The 18,341-nt window shown below is 32.9% G+C and overlaps 1 protein-coding gene across 7 annotated transcripts in view; it reads right to left on the minus strand.

Annotated features, from left to right (window-relative positions):
* The window catches only part of RhoGAP19D (Rho GTPase activating protein at 19D), a 517,193-nt gene that overhangs the window by 106,356 nt on the left and 392,496 nt on the right, over positions 1-18,341 (minus strand). The gene's annotated exons all lie outside the window — the stretch shown is intronic.

An 18,341-nucleotide genomic window follows, 5' to 3' on the forward strand; every position in this document is an offset into this window, starting at 1 on the left:
TCAGAATAGTCTTTTTTAAACAAGAAATGCACAAACTGCGCGATATAGATGGCAATATATTGAGCACATAAAAAGTTTGTATCTATGTCATCTTATTCCCTCTTTGATTTAGTAAATTAATGAAATTTTATAAAATTATTCAATGGACTACATAAAGTTAGGGTTACTTCAGTCTAGAGTCCATTTTTATTTGTAAGTCATGAATGGTTTTGTTCTTTTGTTTAAAAAAAGCTAACAACTAAACTAAAAACTTTATTAGATGAACAACAAGGATGCAGATCCGGAAGATCCTGCGTAGACGCCGTATTTGTACTAAAACAAATCACAGAAAAGGCCATGGAGTACAATCAACCAGCAGATCTATGTTTTGTAGACCTAACAAAGGCTTTCGATCGCATCCAAGTCGAAGACGTCTTACACCTACTGTATAAAATAAACATACCAATCAATATTATACAAACCATCGAAAACATCTACTTCCATAATCGAATACAGGCAAAGATAAATGGAAAACTAACACAGTGTATACCAGTACAACGCGGAATCAGACTCCGTGACTCGTTAAGCCCACTTCTCTTTAATATAATAATGGACAAAATACTACAAGCAGTACGTAAAGGTCATGGTTACAGAATGGGGAACAAAGAAATCAAAATATTATGTTATGCAGACGACTTTGCATTAATGCCGGGACAGAAGACGAGTTCCAAAGATTAACACACATCTTCAATACAACAGCCAAGAAATAAAATATGATATCAGCAGAAAAAACCAAACATCTAAATAACCACTACGATGTAAAATCGAAATTGATGGGAAAATAATAAAGCAGAAAGCAAAGTTTAGATATCTGGGAATAGATATAACTAATTACGGAGATATTGAAGAAGTACGACAACAAAGCTTAAAAGCAAAGTAAAGCGGCGGAATCTCTTAATGACACAATTTAGAAGAACAAACATCTAAGACAAGAAACAAAAACAAGAATCTATAAAGCAACAATTAGATCTATATTAACATACACGGCGGAGACAAGATCTGACACATGTAAAACGAGACGACTACTAGAAACAACAGAGATGAAAATACTCCGACGAATATCAGGGAAAGTCTGTTGGATAGGGAGAGAAGCGAAAACATAAGAAGAGCTTGCAATAAAGAAGACATAAATGGATGGGTGACAAAACGGCAACAGGAGTGGAACGAACACATTAGTAGAATGGCAGAGGATAGGATAGTACGAATAGCACGAGATGTCACCAAATGGACGAAGAAATATTGGCAAACCAAGAAAAAGATGGTGCGATAATTTAAACAATTTAGGAGGCTAATTGTGCTAATTGAAGAAGAAACGGGCTTTAAAGTCTACATACCAGAAGGAAGAAGAAGAAGTCCAAAAAAAAAATTTAGCGTTTAACTAATGTGAACTGATTTACATCGTGTCATATCTCTTCTAGATTCTTGGTGTTCAAATAATGAACTAGATGTTCCGAATCAGCACATTGTTTTAACAAAATTTATACTATAATGAATATTCGATTAGTATTTTCTCCTAAAACTGCACTATAACTAGAAAGAAAGGCGTAAAATTACTTTTTTTTTTTCAACAACCAGTTTAGAAAGATAAAGAAATATAAAATAAAACCGACACCAGGAAGGGAAAAACAATAACAAATATCTGTAAAATTACAAATTTGTGAATTGAAAACGTATCTTTATAAATTATTTTTTTCTTCTCGTCATAAATAAACATTGATTCACGTCGATATATTTTCAGTCTACCTTGTAAACGTTTCAGATTTGGAACACCATTCAAGGAAAACTGATGGAATTCAAGTTAAATACTGATTTAGTGAGCTAGTTTGCAAATTTTATATCTGTATACGTAATATGTCTATAAAAGGAAACATAGTGGCTACACTTAGTCACCTGTAATTAATACCAATTTCTCTTTTTCCTACTACTAGATATTTACGTCGACTCGTTGATTGACTGGTTTAAATAATACAAGAATAAATTTGTCGCCGTGCAATAATTTAAACAAATTTCATTTTAAAATATTTAGGAACATTTGCCTTCTTATAAAACTTTGTAAAAAATCTATTATAAAAAATATGTGTGTTTTCGTTTAATAATACAGGATGGATCGTTATTGAAGGGACTTGAGCGTCGTATGCTAATAATCTTGGAAGTATTACCTTTATCCTTTTTACTACTACATAGGAATATAGTCTGACAATTTTTATAGTCTAATATGCTATGTCTAAAGCTGCGACCTGAGAGAACGGGAACCAACGCAAGTGGAATTCCTTTTTTACCCTCAATATTTGTGGTTTAAAATACCTATGATACGGCAAAACTGTCTATTTAAAGTCAGAGCATCCAATCTCGTAGTTTGTCAGTAAATTACCACGGTTCAAAAGAATTTGGAAGCTTATCTCAGCAGCCCTCGCAGCCCTCCAACCCTTCCGACGTGACTAGGGACATGTACAATCGGCGTCGTGGTAATAAATTACAACGTAGATTGTATAAATTACCCAACTTACTAAAATTTTTACCGGCAACACTGGTGGACAATGTTCAACTTAACCATCGATCTCGAAGGAGCACGTTCATTGGTATAGGTAATTATCAAAAAATAAATATAGAAGTTAAATTTAACCATCGATCCCGAAGGAACACGCTCATTGGGATAGGTAATTATCAAAAAGTAAATATAGAAATGACAGTTAAGACAAAAACTAAATTTTTACAAATTTTTGTAATGTTCTCTTTTCTTTTTACTGTATTTTTTTTTGTTTCCGACGTGAACAAGCGAATAGTAGCTTTTTAAGAGCTATGAGATGCCGGTCGTACATGTTCTTAGTCCCGTCGGAAGTGTTGGAGGGGTAAGTACAAACTATACATCATAGTCATAGTCATCTTTATTGATCCTTTAAGACATTCAAAATAAATGTATAGGATACGTCAATACAGAATTTGGTATAAAAAAAAACATTAATGTGTATAATACAATATTCACAGTGTAAAAAAAAATTGATAAAACATAAAATATATAAAATAACATTTTTACAAGTAAAATATGAAGCTATTGCAGCTTGTCCTCAAGATATTCAGTTATAGAATAATATGCTTTTCTTAAGAGTAAATCTTTAACATTTTTTTAAAATTTAGAAATAAGTGGTATTTCTTTCACAGTTTTTGGCAAATGATTGTATAAGGTCAGTCCCATATATATGAAGCAATTTTGAAATTTGGATGTTCTGTGTTTAGGAACTCGTAAAGATTCAGCACTTCTTGTATTGTAGTAGTGATTGTCTGAATTTACTGGAAATGAATTGATTTCCTCTTTGACATAAAGTAAACATTTATAGATATATAGGCAGTAGAAAGTTAAAATTTGATGTTTAATAAAAACTGGTTTACAAGACTGTTGATAATCCAAATTAAAAATTTTACGGATAATTCTTTTTTGGTTAATGAACACTTTGTTACTACCTACTGAGTTCCCCCACAAAATTACATTGTAGCACATGTGGCTGTAAGCAAGGCTATAATAAACGTTCATTAATGCCGAGATGGGTAGTGTGTTTTTAATTCTAGATATAGCATAAAAAGCTTTATTCAATTTCATGTTCACTGAATTCACTTGCTCTGACCATTTGAGATTACAATCAATGAATAAACCCAAAAACTTTGTAGAGTGAGTGGAAGATAACATATTGTTTCTATCGTGGATGGTTAAGATATAGTCATATTTAGATGAGTTGTATGAATGAAAATAAATAATTTGCGTCTTGTCAATGTTTAATATTAGTCTGTTGGTATTACACCAGCGTATAAAGCAGTCAACAACAGTCTTCATTGTCATTTTTAATTCCTCTAGTGTACGTGCAGAGACTATTAAGGAGGTATCATCAGCAAACATTGATATTATAAGTGCCCTTATGTGATCTGGTAGGTCATTAATAAAAATTAGGAATAATAATGGTCCCAGCACGGATCCCTGTGGTACTCCTTTATTTGTCGTGTATGGTTCTGAGCTTGATTCTTTCATCTTAACAACACTCTTCCTGTCACTTAAGAAATTTATTATCCATTCTAGAAATATCCCTCTAAAACCAACGTTATATAATTTATTGCGAATAAATGTTATGTCTAAGCAGTCAAAAGCACGTGATAGATAAAAAAATAGTCCTGCCACGTGGTTTCTACTATCTAATTCATCATAAATACGCTCAAACAAGCTGCATGCAGCCGTGAGTGTTTACTTTTTTTTATCTAAAGCCGTGTTGGGTTGAAGTTAATAAATTGTATTCTTCTAAAAAATTTAACATTCTGTTGTATACAACCTTCTCTATTACTTTTGAAATTATGCTAAGGACAGATACTGGTCTATAATTTGAAATAGCATGAGGGTCATTCTTTTTGAAGATTGGAATAACTTTTGCCATTTTAAATATGGATGGAAATTGGCTGGTTGTTATTGAGAGATTAACTAAATGGGTTAAAGGAATCGATATATGATCACTTATCAGTTTTATTATTTTTACAGATATGTTATCAATACCAGTACTAGGCTTATTTTTTAGTTGATCGATTGTATTTTTTATTTCAATTGGAGTTACGGGTAAAAAGAAAAATGTTTTGTTACACATTTTTGAGGTAGTACAAGAAGAAGGTAACGATGTGCCAAAATGAGTTTGAAGATTGTATTCTGTAATTGTAGCAAAATATGAGGCAAACGAATTAGCAATATCACAAGACTTGGTAATAATTTTATTATCATAATGTAGAATAATATCAGACCTGTTCTTTTGCCTACCAGTTTCACTGTTTACTAAATTCCAAATTGTTTTTGGTATATTGTAAGATTGATTAATTAAGTCACTATGAAAGTTTTTTTGCCACAAAATGCAATGAACACCGCTTAATCAGTTTAATGAGTCACTTGCTGAAACTCTTCCTTAGGATATTACACTCAAGAATGTACAAGATACTAGAAGAACTTAGCGGGTCAACACAATTCGGTTTTAAGGGAGGACTAGGAACAAGAGAGGCAATTTTATGTTTGAACACCTTAATACAAAACTGTTTAGATCAACGAAAAGATGTCTACCTCACCTTCATCGACTACGAGAAGGCATTTGACAATGTTAAACATGATATCATGATGGAACTACTACATAGGGCCAACATGGACCAGAAGGAGATCAGAATTATTCAGAATCTATACTGGAACCAAATGGCAAAGGTGAGGATTGATCAAGACCAATATACGGATGAATTTGAAATCCGGAAAGGTGTCCGCCAAGGCTGCATACTCTCTCCGATGCTTTTTAATTTATATGTTGAAAATATATTTGCGGAAGCATTAGAAGACACGGAATTAGGCATTAAGGTGAACGGCATACCAATTAGCAACCTACGCTATGCGGACGACACAGTGATTATAACTGATAATTTGGAAGATCAGCAGTTATTACTTGATAGGGTGAATAGCATAGGTAAAAAATATGGCCTCAAAATCAACATTTTGAAAACGAAATATATGGTCATTAGCAGAAACCCTCCAGAAAACCCGATAATATGCATAGGTGACGATCGCATAAAACGCGTGAAAACTTTTAAATACCTTGGCACCACAATCAATGACCAATCGGATCCACAACAAGAGATAAAAACCCGAATACAAATGGCAAGACAAGCTTTTGTGAAATTCAGACCGCTCCTATGTAATCACAACCTAAATTTCGAAATACGCTACAGAATGGTCAAGTGCTACATATGGTCCATCTTGCTTTATGGCATGGAAACGTGGACTTTGAAAAAAACATCTATCAACAAACTTGAAGCATTTGAAATGTGGTCATTGAGAAGAATGATGCGCATACCTTGGGTGGATAGAGTTCGAAACGATGACGTCCTTAAGAGAGCCGGCGTGGAAAGAGAACTCTTTGAATTAATTAAAAAACGCAAGATTGGTTACCTTGGGCACATATTGAGAGGAGCAAAATATGAAATACCACAGTTAATCCTACAAGGGAAGATCGAAGGTAGGAGAGGAGCCGGCCGCAAACAATTATCCTGGTTAAGGAATATTAAAGAATGGACAGGAATACACAATACAGGCGAGCTGTGTCACGCCGCCAAGAACAGAATTCTAGTAATGAGATAGTCGCCTACGCACTTTGGTGTATGGCATGTTAAGAAGAAGAAGAAGAAAGTTTTTTTAGTATTTATTAATAGAGAATTATATTCTTTTTTTGCCTGTTTATAGGTATCTTGAGACTCGAGACTCCCTATATTTTTTGCTATCCAGTGTAGATTTTTTAGTTTTTCACTAGCGTGTCTTACCTCATTTGTTACCCATGTAGCCTTATTTGTTTTGTGTGCTTTATACCGTGTTTTTATTTGACAATATAAATTTAGATTGTAATCTAAAATGCTAACAAATGAATTTGTGGCATATTCAGCATTCAATTGTGAATAAACTTCATCAAAAACTGTAGAAGAAATCCCTGCTTTAAACATCTTTTTTCGATACTTTATTGGCTTGCAAATTTACACTGTGTTGAACTGTATGAACCGTGTTAATTTACCGACAAAACACTGGAGTGGACGCGCTGGTCATAAATAAACAATTTTGCCCTATCCCAGGGATCGTAAACCACAAATATTCAGGGTAAAAACGGTATTCCACGTTGGCTTAGTTCACGTTTTTATATTTTGTCTTTTTCTAATATGTATTTTCTGTTGTAAGTACAGCCTCGGTATCCAGATCCGTAACAGCTCCAAATATTTCTGTTACTTTTTGATTTATATCTATTTCTTTCTAACAGTCAGATAATATATTTATATATATTATCTGACTGTTATGTTATATTGAAAGATACTATATTAGTCATTAACCAATAATTATACCTACTCGTACAGATAATATAAATCAGAACAAAAATTTGCCAACAACGACGATGAAGGCGTTGTATGATTTATTAAATTCGTGCTAAATTGAATAATTCAAAAAGTGGTAATGGTGTTGCTGCAGTCAAGAATAAACAGAACGACCAATCAGTATTGAAAGAAATGTAGAATATGCAACATGGCATAATAGAAGCGTATGCGGATCATAATACGGAGTTAAAAATGCCATCCTCCTCTTCTATCCTTTATCCTTCGTAAGGAGGTGACGTTATGGTATTTGACGAATGGTTGGTAACCATTCTTCTCTCTCCTGGACACGGTGTGCTGCCTCAGATAGAGAGTAACCGGTAGCGCACTTTATTTGGTCTGACCATCGACTTCCTCGAGTTCTTTTACCATCTACCTTGCCTTCAACCACCAACCTCTCCATGCCTTCCATTCGCCTGGTAATGTGTCCAAAGTACCTCAATATATTTTGGTTGATGATTGTGATAAGCCTAGTATTGATGTCGAGTTCTGTCAATATTGAGACATTTGTGCGATGTGCTGTTCAGGGTATGCGCATCATTCTACGATATACCCACCTTTTAAAGGCCATTATACGTCGTGAGTCGGACTTTTTAATGGTCCAACTTTCTGACGCATAGGTAGCGATAGGAAAGATAAGCGTCCGTATTAGGCGCAGTTTCGTGTTCCTGGTTATGTCCGTATCTTTCCAGATTTTAGTAAGTTTGACCGTTGCTGATCTGCCATGCGAAAATGCCATAAAGTTATCAAAAACTGGAACAGAATTCAGTATAGGTGAAATATCAGCAGAAGTTATAACACTTCTTCAAACGAGAACAAGAACCGGAAGTGAAAAGTTTGCGATAGTTGACCTCTGAATTTCAAGATAAAATTAAAATAGTCAACTACTTTAATTTTATCATATAGTCAAAATCATACCAACAAGCTGAATTTTGCTGAGAATGTCAATTTTGGACCCCCAAAAGAGATGCAATAAAGTTTATCACTTTTACCCCATGGCTTTCCTCTAAAACCCCTCTCGTAGGTGAAGAAAAGGGGAACAATCGATTTACCAAGAATCTGTACACCGTAGAAAAAATGTTGCTGAGATTATTTCGAACAAAAATGTTTATAAGCACTTTTTGTGTAGAATGGATCGTTCTCTCAGAAACAAGTCTTGAAGCGGCCTTTACTTACCTGAAACCTTTATAGAAACTGACTTCATTTGCGTCAAAATCCAAAAATTCCATAAGAATTCAGCTTTCTTTGCTTTTAAAACTCATTTTGATTTTTGTCGATAATACACTTTGATCAAAAGATATCGAATTTTTCAGTCAAGTTGATATAAATTTTATTTAAAATTGATTTCGCGATTCGCGTGCGAAAATCTTTGGATTGTTGTTTCTAGGAGATTGGTTCATTCTACCGAAAAAGTGCTAATAAATATTTTTATTTAAAATGATCTCAACTTAAACTTAATTTTTTATTTGAATAATTTTTTTCTCCGGCGTATAGATTCTTGGTAAAAGGGTCCGTTTTTCCTCCCCTGCAGGGGTTTTAGGGGGAAGCCAGAGTGTAAAAGTGGTAAAATTTTATTGCATCTTTTTTGGGATCCGAAAATTGATATTCTCAGCAAAATTCAGCTTGTTCGTATTAATTTTAGAGGTTCAGTAGCTTTTTCGTCTCTGACTATTTATCGACTAAGTGTTCATTTTAATTGACTATCTATATTACGTGTTTAATTTACGAACTACAAAGCTTTTTCAGTCGAAAATTTGTGGTCCCATCCCCCCATTACTCATTGTTGAATTTTTTAAATAATAATTACCTACTTTTCTTGAAATATCTCCTATTTTTATCTGATCACGTGACCACAATTTATTTAAATACTAGTTTGTTATTGTCTGTACCCATTTTTAACTATAATTAATAAATAGTTTGATAAATGTGAGAATTTGATGTAGTTTATAATGTAATTTGAGTCTTTTATAAATCTCTGGTTAAGATTTATTGGCGCCCGTTTAGTTTTGCAGTTTGGAACCATTTCATAGTATTTTGGTTTTTTTATCCAACCTTTTTTTTATTCACAGTCATACCAACTCCCGACGCTGCCGATAATGAGCAACGAGACCTTCGTATTGTCCTTGGGGAGAATATGCTTTGAAATTTCTAATCTTGCTTAAGTACATAATAATTTTGTAACACCCAGGTATAAATAACTGGTGCAGGCAAAATCCCTAATAGATTCCTTAAATAACTTCTTAAATAATTCCTTACAATAATTCTTCGGAAATAACTAACTATAGATGCATTCAGTCTGCAATATCTACAACTTTTAGTTGTATTCTAACAGTAGCTCAAAGTAATTTATGTACCTGTATTACAATTTTTAAAATATTAAAACTAAAGTGTTTATACATTTATAAATAAAGTCAAATAAATGTTAGGGTTAGTAATCAAATCAGTTAGTCAAATATGTATAGAAACCAGTATCAGCGTATAAAGCACATTTCATTTTTATGTTAGTGAAAAGCTAAAAGCAACAGATTCTTTTACAGAAATATTGGAAAAAATAACAACTATATCTCACCTGAGTGATTCTTTGGACAACTTATCTATAAGATATAACTTAAGAAAATAACGGAAGTGTTTCCTGAGCGTTCGAAGATTTTTTACAGTATTTTCATTATAACACATAAATTTTTCGATATTAACGAACATGTTTTAGGAACATCTAAAGTACCAACTCATAAACTATATACACTATCCATTGTACTAATTTCATTTTCTTATAAATCGATAATTAAATGTTTACTACATTATAAATTACGTAACGATTTACAATGACGATAAAAATTATGTTTAAATGCGTATTATTACACGTATTTTCTTTAATTAAATTATTATTATATCCCAATGTGTAACCTTTTTTATTTTGATGTAGATAAAAAAGTCACCAATTGATATAATGCAAACGTCACCTAGATGGTTGGTGGAGTCGTGGGTTCGAAATTAGCTTTTGAAATTGGCATTTGGTTTAACAGAACAAATTACCACAGATATGAAGAAACAGAAAAAAGACGTTAACTTTTTGTAAATAAATGTAAAAGGTTGAAATGCAAAAAAAATATAAAAAAAATTAACAATTTTAATAAGAAAAGCAAAACGAGATGCCGCTGAAGGGATCGAAAATATTAGGGGAAATGTTGTGCCATCTAAAACGTGTGATTGTCGCTTAAAATATAATGAGAAGGCACCTAATGACATCCAGAAAAAAAATTCATGAGAGATTTTATGGGTTAAAATCCTAGGATGCTTAAACAGTTTGGTTGAGCAGCACTGTAAAAATAATAGTACTAAAAAGACCACGTAAACGACACAGACATCAACCAGCTAGTCACAAATTATGTACTATACAATTTGTGTTAAATAACCAAAAGGTTTGTAAGAGTTTTTTTTCTGCGAGTGTTGCAAATAAGCAATCACCGCTTGGACTACGTCTTAAGGATTAAAAATCGCGATGGTAGGACTCTTCCATCTCCAGGTCAGAGAGGAAAGAAGGTTCTAGGGAATTAGTTCTATAGAAACATTAGAGTAGATATGAACAAAATAGGGTGCTGCCGAATATTGAAGATATTTATGTCTATTATCTCGTTACAGGTCATACATATTTACCCAATGATTCTGACTTTTCTTTTATCAGTGGAGCTCAAAAGAAACGAAGTAACATCTGTACACCAGACGAATGGATACATCTAATTAAAAACTGCAGAAAACATAACACGTTCCTGGTAAATGATAAAAAATTTGTGTCTTTTGAACACTTAAACGGAGTATTTCAAGATTATCAAAGTTTAATTCGAATGGGTACTATGATATCTAAAAAATGCGTAAAATAAAATTTACACGAGGATCGTCACTTATGGAGGACAACGATGATTATAGAGATATTTACAAGTCAGTCGATCTAAATAAAACTGCTAATCTCAATGATTTGTTAGAACCACTGAGGAGTTATTCACCACCGCCTGCAACGGAAATAAAAGTTCTGTCGTTCAATAAAATGAAAGACATAAAAAAATGATTCAATATGTACCGCCAATTCATCATCCCTTTTAAATGTCTCTACCCCACCACAACCGGAGAGGCGACATAGACGACAACTTGGATGTGCTACCAGCATTTCGAGGTGACCAACTAAATGACGATTAAAAAAATAAAAATCATACAGGGTGAGTCATGAGGAACTTTACATACTTCTACCATATGTAGAGTCCCTCAGGGAGCATATCATGTGGCCACTAAAAAATGTCAACTCCTCTTCTTTATTAATTAACAGGGTGATTTGTGTAATTGACCATTTATTTCATTTTACTGTAGTGTTTATACGGCTCATTTGATTTTTTTAATTTTTGCATGATACAGTACACTACTATCAAGCATTCGACTAGTATTAGCTAAACTAAAAAATTCCAGGACTGGCTTTGGAAAAATTAATTTAGGGATTCGTATTAAATATTACACCCTGTATAAATTTTTTTTAAAATGCAATAAGTGATTTTCAAACTACATAAATAGCCAATGAAAACGACATATGCGACAATGTTGTCGCACTTTTATTAAATTTTTAGTGAACGATCAAATCTTACCAAAAATAGAACAACCATAATGAAGTATCAAATTATAAGGTATTAATTTAAACAAATGTTATAAATTTCAAACATTTTAATTAAAATGAGTTCCTACAACATTATCTAATCCGTAGAAAATTAACATCTTTACTGTCACTTTGTATTATCTCTACGATAGAATCAATTCTTTTTCAATTTTAAATTTTTACTCATAGATCGTATTGGGGCATTATTTTCGATAATAAAAAAATTAAATTGATTAAAAAGTCAAACCTCTTGTATGTGTTAGTTTTTGTTGATTGTAAATGATTAAAATTTTATGTCAAATAATAATACATTGCATCAACTGTACTAAATAAAAATAAATCTAAAAAAGTTTAAAATGAAGGTTGGCGTTGACCGTTTGACGTTTCTTGATATTTTATACCCATTGTCATTATTGTCATTATCAATTGTTATTTATGTGTACAAGAATACATATTTCTTCTGTCATATCTAAGTTAAGTACATTGTGTTAGTTTTGGTAGAGCTTTTGTTACTTTCGTTCAAAATGCCACATCAGTTTTCGACCACAGAATATGCAGACATAATATTTGTTTATGGATTATGTAATGTGAATGGTAGGGCTGCTAGTAGAGAATATCGCAGGAGATTTCCTAATCGTCAAACTCCCAGTCATCCAACATTTGGGTCAGTTTTTAATTATTTGCGAGAAAATGGCACTTTTCCTAGTGGAACAACAGAGCGACATGTAGATGAAGCGCAGGAAGATGACATTATGGACGCCGTTACTATGAACCTTACAATAAGCACTAGACAAGTAAGTCGAGAACTCAATGTTACTCAATCAAAAGTAAGTAGAGTCTTACAAAAAAATAATCTATACCCATATCACATACAAATGGTTCAGCGACTACATGCTGGAGATGAGATCGATAGGTTGGAATTTTGTAGATGGATTAACAATAATCGACCAACGCTATACAGGACACTATTTACAGATGAAGCCCAATTTACCAGAGACGGGATAAATAATTCACGAAATTCACATGTGTGGGCAGAAGAAAATCCCCATGGTATTCGAGAACGTCGTTCTCAGTTAAGGTTTTCGGTTAACGTGTGGATTGGTGTCATAAATAACCAATTAGTAGGTCCTCACTTTTTTGATGGTCCTTTAACAGGGCAGGTCTATTTGAACTTTCTACAAAATATTTTGCCGAATTTGCTTGCCAACGCGAACGTTGCTATCCGAGGGATGTATTTTCAGCATGATGGGGCACCCCCACACTTTTTACTGGCAGTGAGACAACATCTCAATAATGTTTATGGCAACAGGTGGATAGGACGTGCAGGTCCTATTTTGTGGCCTTCAAGATCCCCTGATTTTAATCCCGTTGATTACCATATTTGATATAACCAACAACAATTAATTGATAGAATTATACATTGTTGTAATACTATTAGAAACGATCCCCAGAGTATCCGTAATTCAATACGTCAATTAACAATTCGGCAACAAAAATGTGTACAGGCTGCAGGATTCCATTTCGAAAATCTATTTTGAATTATTTTTATTTTGTTACCATTATTGTATCTTTTCCAGTTCTAATTTATGGGTTTATCATAACTATGTACATATTTTTGGTTTTTTTTTAATTGTTCTTCGTTATTGTTAGTAGTTACTGTTTTTTGTTGTGCAGTGACTCAGTTTATCATTTCAATTAAAATGTTTGAAATTTATAACATTTGTTTAAATTAATTACCTTATAATTTAATACTTCATTATGGTTGTTCTATTTTTGGTAAGATTTGATCGTTCACTAAAAATTTAATAAAAGTGCGACAACATTGTCGCATATGTCGTTTTCATTGGCTATTTATGTAGTTTGAAAATCACTTATTGTATTTAAAAAAAAATATAACAAGGTGTAATATTTAATACGAATCCCTAAATTAATTTTTCCAAAGCCAGTCCTGGAATTTTTTAGTTTAGCTAATACCAGTCGAATTCTTGATAGTAGTGTACTGTATCATGCAAAAATTAAAAAAATCAAATGAGCCGTATAAACACTACAGTAAAATGAAATAAATGGTCAATTACACAAATCACCCTGTTAATTATTAAAGAAGAGGAGTTGACATTTTTTAGTGGCCACATGATATGCTCCCTGAGGGACTCTACATATGGTAGAAGTATGTAAAGTTCCTCATGACTCACCCTGTATAGTGGTCTATGTTACAATTTTGTAAAAAAAAATTAATAACAAAATAATTTTCAATGAAAAGTTTTATTTCTTATTTGATATTGATTTTTACAACCCTTAGAAAGATAATTGTTTAAGGGTAAATTCAAACGCGATTCTCCCTTTTTCTCCGATATTACGTTTTGCTACATAGACAACTCTAGTTTCAGGCTGGCCATATTTATACTTTTAACAGTTTTTTAGCTAGTAAAGAAACAAACTTACTCATAATCATAACTATAACTAAAATCATAATCTACTTCAAACATTGTTTATATGTTTTAAGAATCCACTCTGCCGAAGACATTGCAAAAAAAACAGTTTCGCACACGCACTGACAAGAAAATATTCTCAACAAATTATAGGTGCTAGCGATAATATTTGTCCTTGGGGCGAAAATAAATTATATCCAAAAATAATTCAGTTATCAATGAAATTTAACACAACAGGGTTACAATTTGAAATCGTTTCCGTAAATAATTTGTAAAATCGGAAGAACGGGGCAATTTTTTTAATGGACAGACTGTTAGTGAGCATTTTTAGGTCTCAAGGTTAAATTCATTAGCAATGTTTCCCTTGAAATTTTATATAGGAAGGAAAGCAAGTGCCAAGATCATAAACCATCGAGTAGTTAAGGTGCCTAGTACAGATCCTCTAATTTAGTTGTGCGGAATCGACATTAAACTCTACAATCTATATACATCTGTGGCATTTTTGACGGCAAACACAGATATATAAAGAGGAGCGGCTTACGACCAAATTCAGCATTACAAAAAGAATTAATATGTGGAGCAATACCATTACTGCCTATTACAACCAAAACAACATTAGTCTAATGCATCACACACTGAAAATATTAATAAAGATCATTCACAAATACATATACCAAAAACTTGACCTAGACATAGAAAAAACGCACTCTGGATTCCGTAAGTAGACGAGAAGCTCTTTCACATTCAAAATATGAGTCTAGATATACCTAGATTTAAAAAAAAATATGTACGCCTGTTATATATTCTGAAGAAATCATAATATCCTCATCTTAAGAAATCATGAACCCTCGAGAGAGAAACATCTGAAATATAAGTCAATGGAAAATGGAATATCACCATTAGATATGTCGACATATCTAATGCGCCAATATAACATGTTATATTGGCGAACCGCGTCCAGGACCTTCAGATACCGATCAACAAGAAGTATTGAGAAGAATATAGAGTATCAATAATTATCAAGAAAGCTAAATTGAGAATATCAAGAACCCAAAATAATTATTAAAGGCTGATAACAAACAGTAAGACCCTAGCACAACTAGAAAACTATCTTGGGAAAATAATAAATTACACACAAACGATTATTCGAAAGAAATCAAAGTTCAAATAGAAAAAGCACGAACAAACTTTAATAAAATAAGAAAGGTAGTTTGCACAAGAAACCTGAAATTGGACTTTCCATGAATAGCCATGATGATTACCAGCCTACATCACAGAGATGGTACGTAAAGAACAAATGAGTTTTCAAGGACCCTAAAGCCTGATTCACGTTATTCGTGTAGCAAGCCAGTGCAGTCAGCCCTGGAATGTACTGGATCCAATTCATGTCTATGTATTCAACAAGGCTATGGAAATCAACAAAGTTGAGGCCAATCGTAATTTGGAAATCGCTTATTGTTATATTTCGTTATTTACAGAACTTTATGTTTTAGTGAGCACTACTAAGGTCCTTTCCTTATTCGCAACCTACTATGGAAACTACGCAATAATTTATCACCTGCATTAGACGGACTCACCTCCTTTTTCCTTAAACAATATGCAGAATCTGTAGCCATCCCTATATCTCTCATAATGAATGCTTCTTTTAATCAAGGTTCCTTGATTAAACAAGGTTCCTTCTTCGGTTACTCCTATATTCAAGAAAGGAAATAAACTTGATGACAATAATTTTCGTCCAATCAGCCTGGTTCCTATTGTCGACAAGGTCATGAAATCGATTATTTCGGAAGCTATGTCTGAGTTTCTTCTTCAATAAAATGTCATCTCTCACAAACAGCATGGCTTTATCTAAGGTCATTCAACGATCACAAACTTACTTCATTGTGTAAATGATTGGTCGTTATCTTTAAAAAATCAACATCCTGTCGATGTAATCTACTTAGACTTCTCCAAAGCTTTCGACCGTGTTCCAAAACGTCGATTACTAGCTAAATTGGATAACTGGGGTACTCGCGGAAAGTTAAACATTTGGATTCAAGATTTTCTAACCAATAGATACTTTAGGGTTCGTGTTGTGGAAGACCACTCACTAGATAAGATAGTCAGGAGTGGAGTCCCACAAAGATCAGTACTTCGACCGCGACTTTTTTGTATCTATACTAATGATCTTCCGCTCATTGTATCCAGTAAGGTTTCCATTTACGTTCATGATACGAAATCATATGTGAATCCAACTATTAACCAACATGTTCTACACAACGATCTTGATGCAATATTCACATTATTATTCGCATATTAACATTAAAAATGCATTGTTTTACATATCAGCAAAAATAACCCATCACTCCGTACTTTATTAATGGACTTCCCTTAAACTCGGTAACCTCCCACAACGATCTCGAAGTGATAATTAATAGTGACTTAAATTGGTGATATTGAATTGATCACATAGTGTCGGTGTGTAAATGTGCAGACTCGAAACTGTTTTTGATCTGTAAATGTTTTACACGTGTATCTCTAACCTCTGTTAGTAAACTTTAGTCAATATACGTTAGACCTATTCTTGAGTTTGCAGGGCCAGTGTGGAATCCAGATCTCAGTTGCGATAAAAGCCTACTTGAAAATGTTCAACGTAAAGCCACAAGATTGGCATACGGTGTAAGGCCTAATTATGAAGATATACTATCCATGGCTCATCTTACGACATTCGAGCAGCGACGTCTGCAGGGTGACCTAATTATGTCCTTCCGTATTTTAAAATTTATGAGTCGATACGTCGAACATCGATATAACGTCGAACAAGTGGACAAATATGCATATCTGGGAACAATGATTAACTCCACAAATGATTACACTCAGGAGATCAAAATCAGAATAGAAAAGGCTAGACCGATATAACAAACTCATTTAATTTTCACAAATAGACTCCATATTAACTATAGTTATTACTACAGAAATTTGATTCGAAATATCGTCGAAAAGTAACAGTATGTAAAATTATTTTTAATGAAAAGTTAATTAGACATTTCTTATGGGGTTCAAAAGAGAAGCCTTTACGAAAATTTGAGTACAAATAAGACCACCGTAATCAGTTGTACCCTGGGTAATGAATAATTAATTAATCGGCTAATCAGAATCCCCCGTTCAATATTATTTTTGTCAAATTGGTCCTTTTTAGGATCAATTATTCTAATTATGTCTATAAATATTAAGGGCATATCTAGAGATAAAGACACTTTACTTTACTTAACCTTATCAGACATATCCGCTTAGCACAAATGTGACGTATTTCTAGTGCAGAAAATACATAGAGGGCAAAAAATAGTGTATTTGGTATTAAGCTGATCGCTGAAAATCACATAATCAATGTGAAAGTGCCAAGTGAAAGTGTGAATCTTGGACCATGAATGCGACATCAATGAAAAAACTAGAATCATTCGAGCTGTGGGTGTATAGAAGAATTCTGAAGATATCGTGAACAGAACACATCACAAATTAAAACAAGAAAATTGGAATATCTCGGACATCTTACACGTTGAGAGAAATACACCTTGCTCCAACTGATTATGGAGGGAAAGATCCAAGGAAAGAAAAGCATAGGGAGGCGTAGCATGTCATGGCTGCGCAACCTGAAAGAGTGGTACGGATGTACATCAAATGAACTTTTCAGAGCAGCCATCTCAAAAGTCCGAATAGATATGATGATTGCCGACCTCCGTCGCGGAGATGGCACTTGAAGAAGAAGTATTTTAAAACATAATTTTGGTAACCTAAACACCATATTCACTTTAAATCAAGAAGAAAAGATTAAAAGGCTATCGTTACAAATTAAAGAGGGAACAAACTACTGCAAGGTCCAGGGCGAACTTCTTGCCAAATAAAATATTTAACATCTGGAACAATTTGGATCAAGACACCATATCGGCAACTAGTGAAAATAAACTTGATAGCGCTTAATTTTATTTATAGGATTGTGTCATTTTCAGACCGCATTATTTATTTTTCACACATTTTTTATGGTATACTTAATTGTAACTGTAATTGGTATTAGTTTTATATGAATATTTTTCTTTGTTTTTTGGGCAGAATAGGAGCTCGCTCCTTTATTATATATATATATATATATATATATATATATATATATATATATATATATATATATATATATATATATATATATATATATATATATATATATAATAGTGTTAGATTATTCTTCTCCTGAAGCTACTCTTTAACAACATATATTTTATTAAGTCTGTGACAAATATGAATTAAGAGGAAATAAAAAAAGGACTAAAAATAAGCAACATACTGATTTCATC

Source organism: Diabrotica undecimpunctata, chromosome 5 (genome assembly GCF_040954645.1).
Source record: "Diabrotica undecimpunctata isolate CICGRU chromosome 5, icDiaUnde3, whole genome shotgun sequence".
Classification (NCBI taxonomy): Eukaryota; Metazoa; Arthropoda; class Insecta; order Coleoptera; family Chrysomelidae; genus Diabrotica; species Diabrotica undecimpunctata.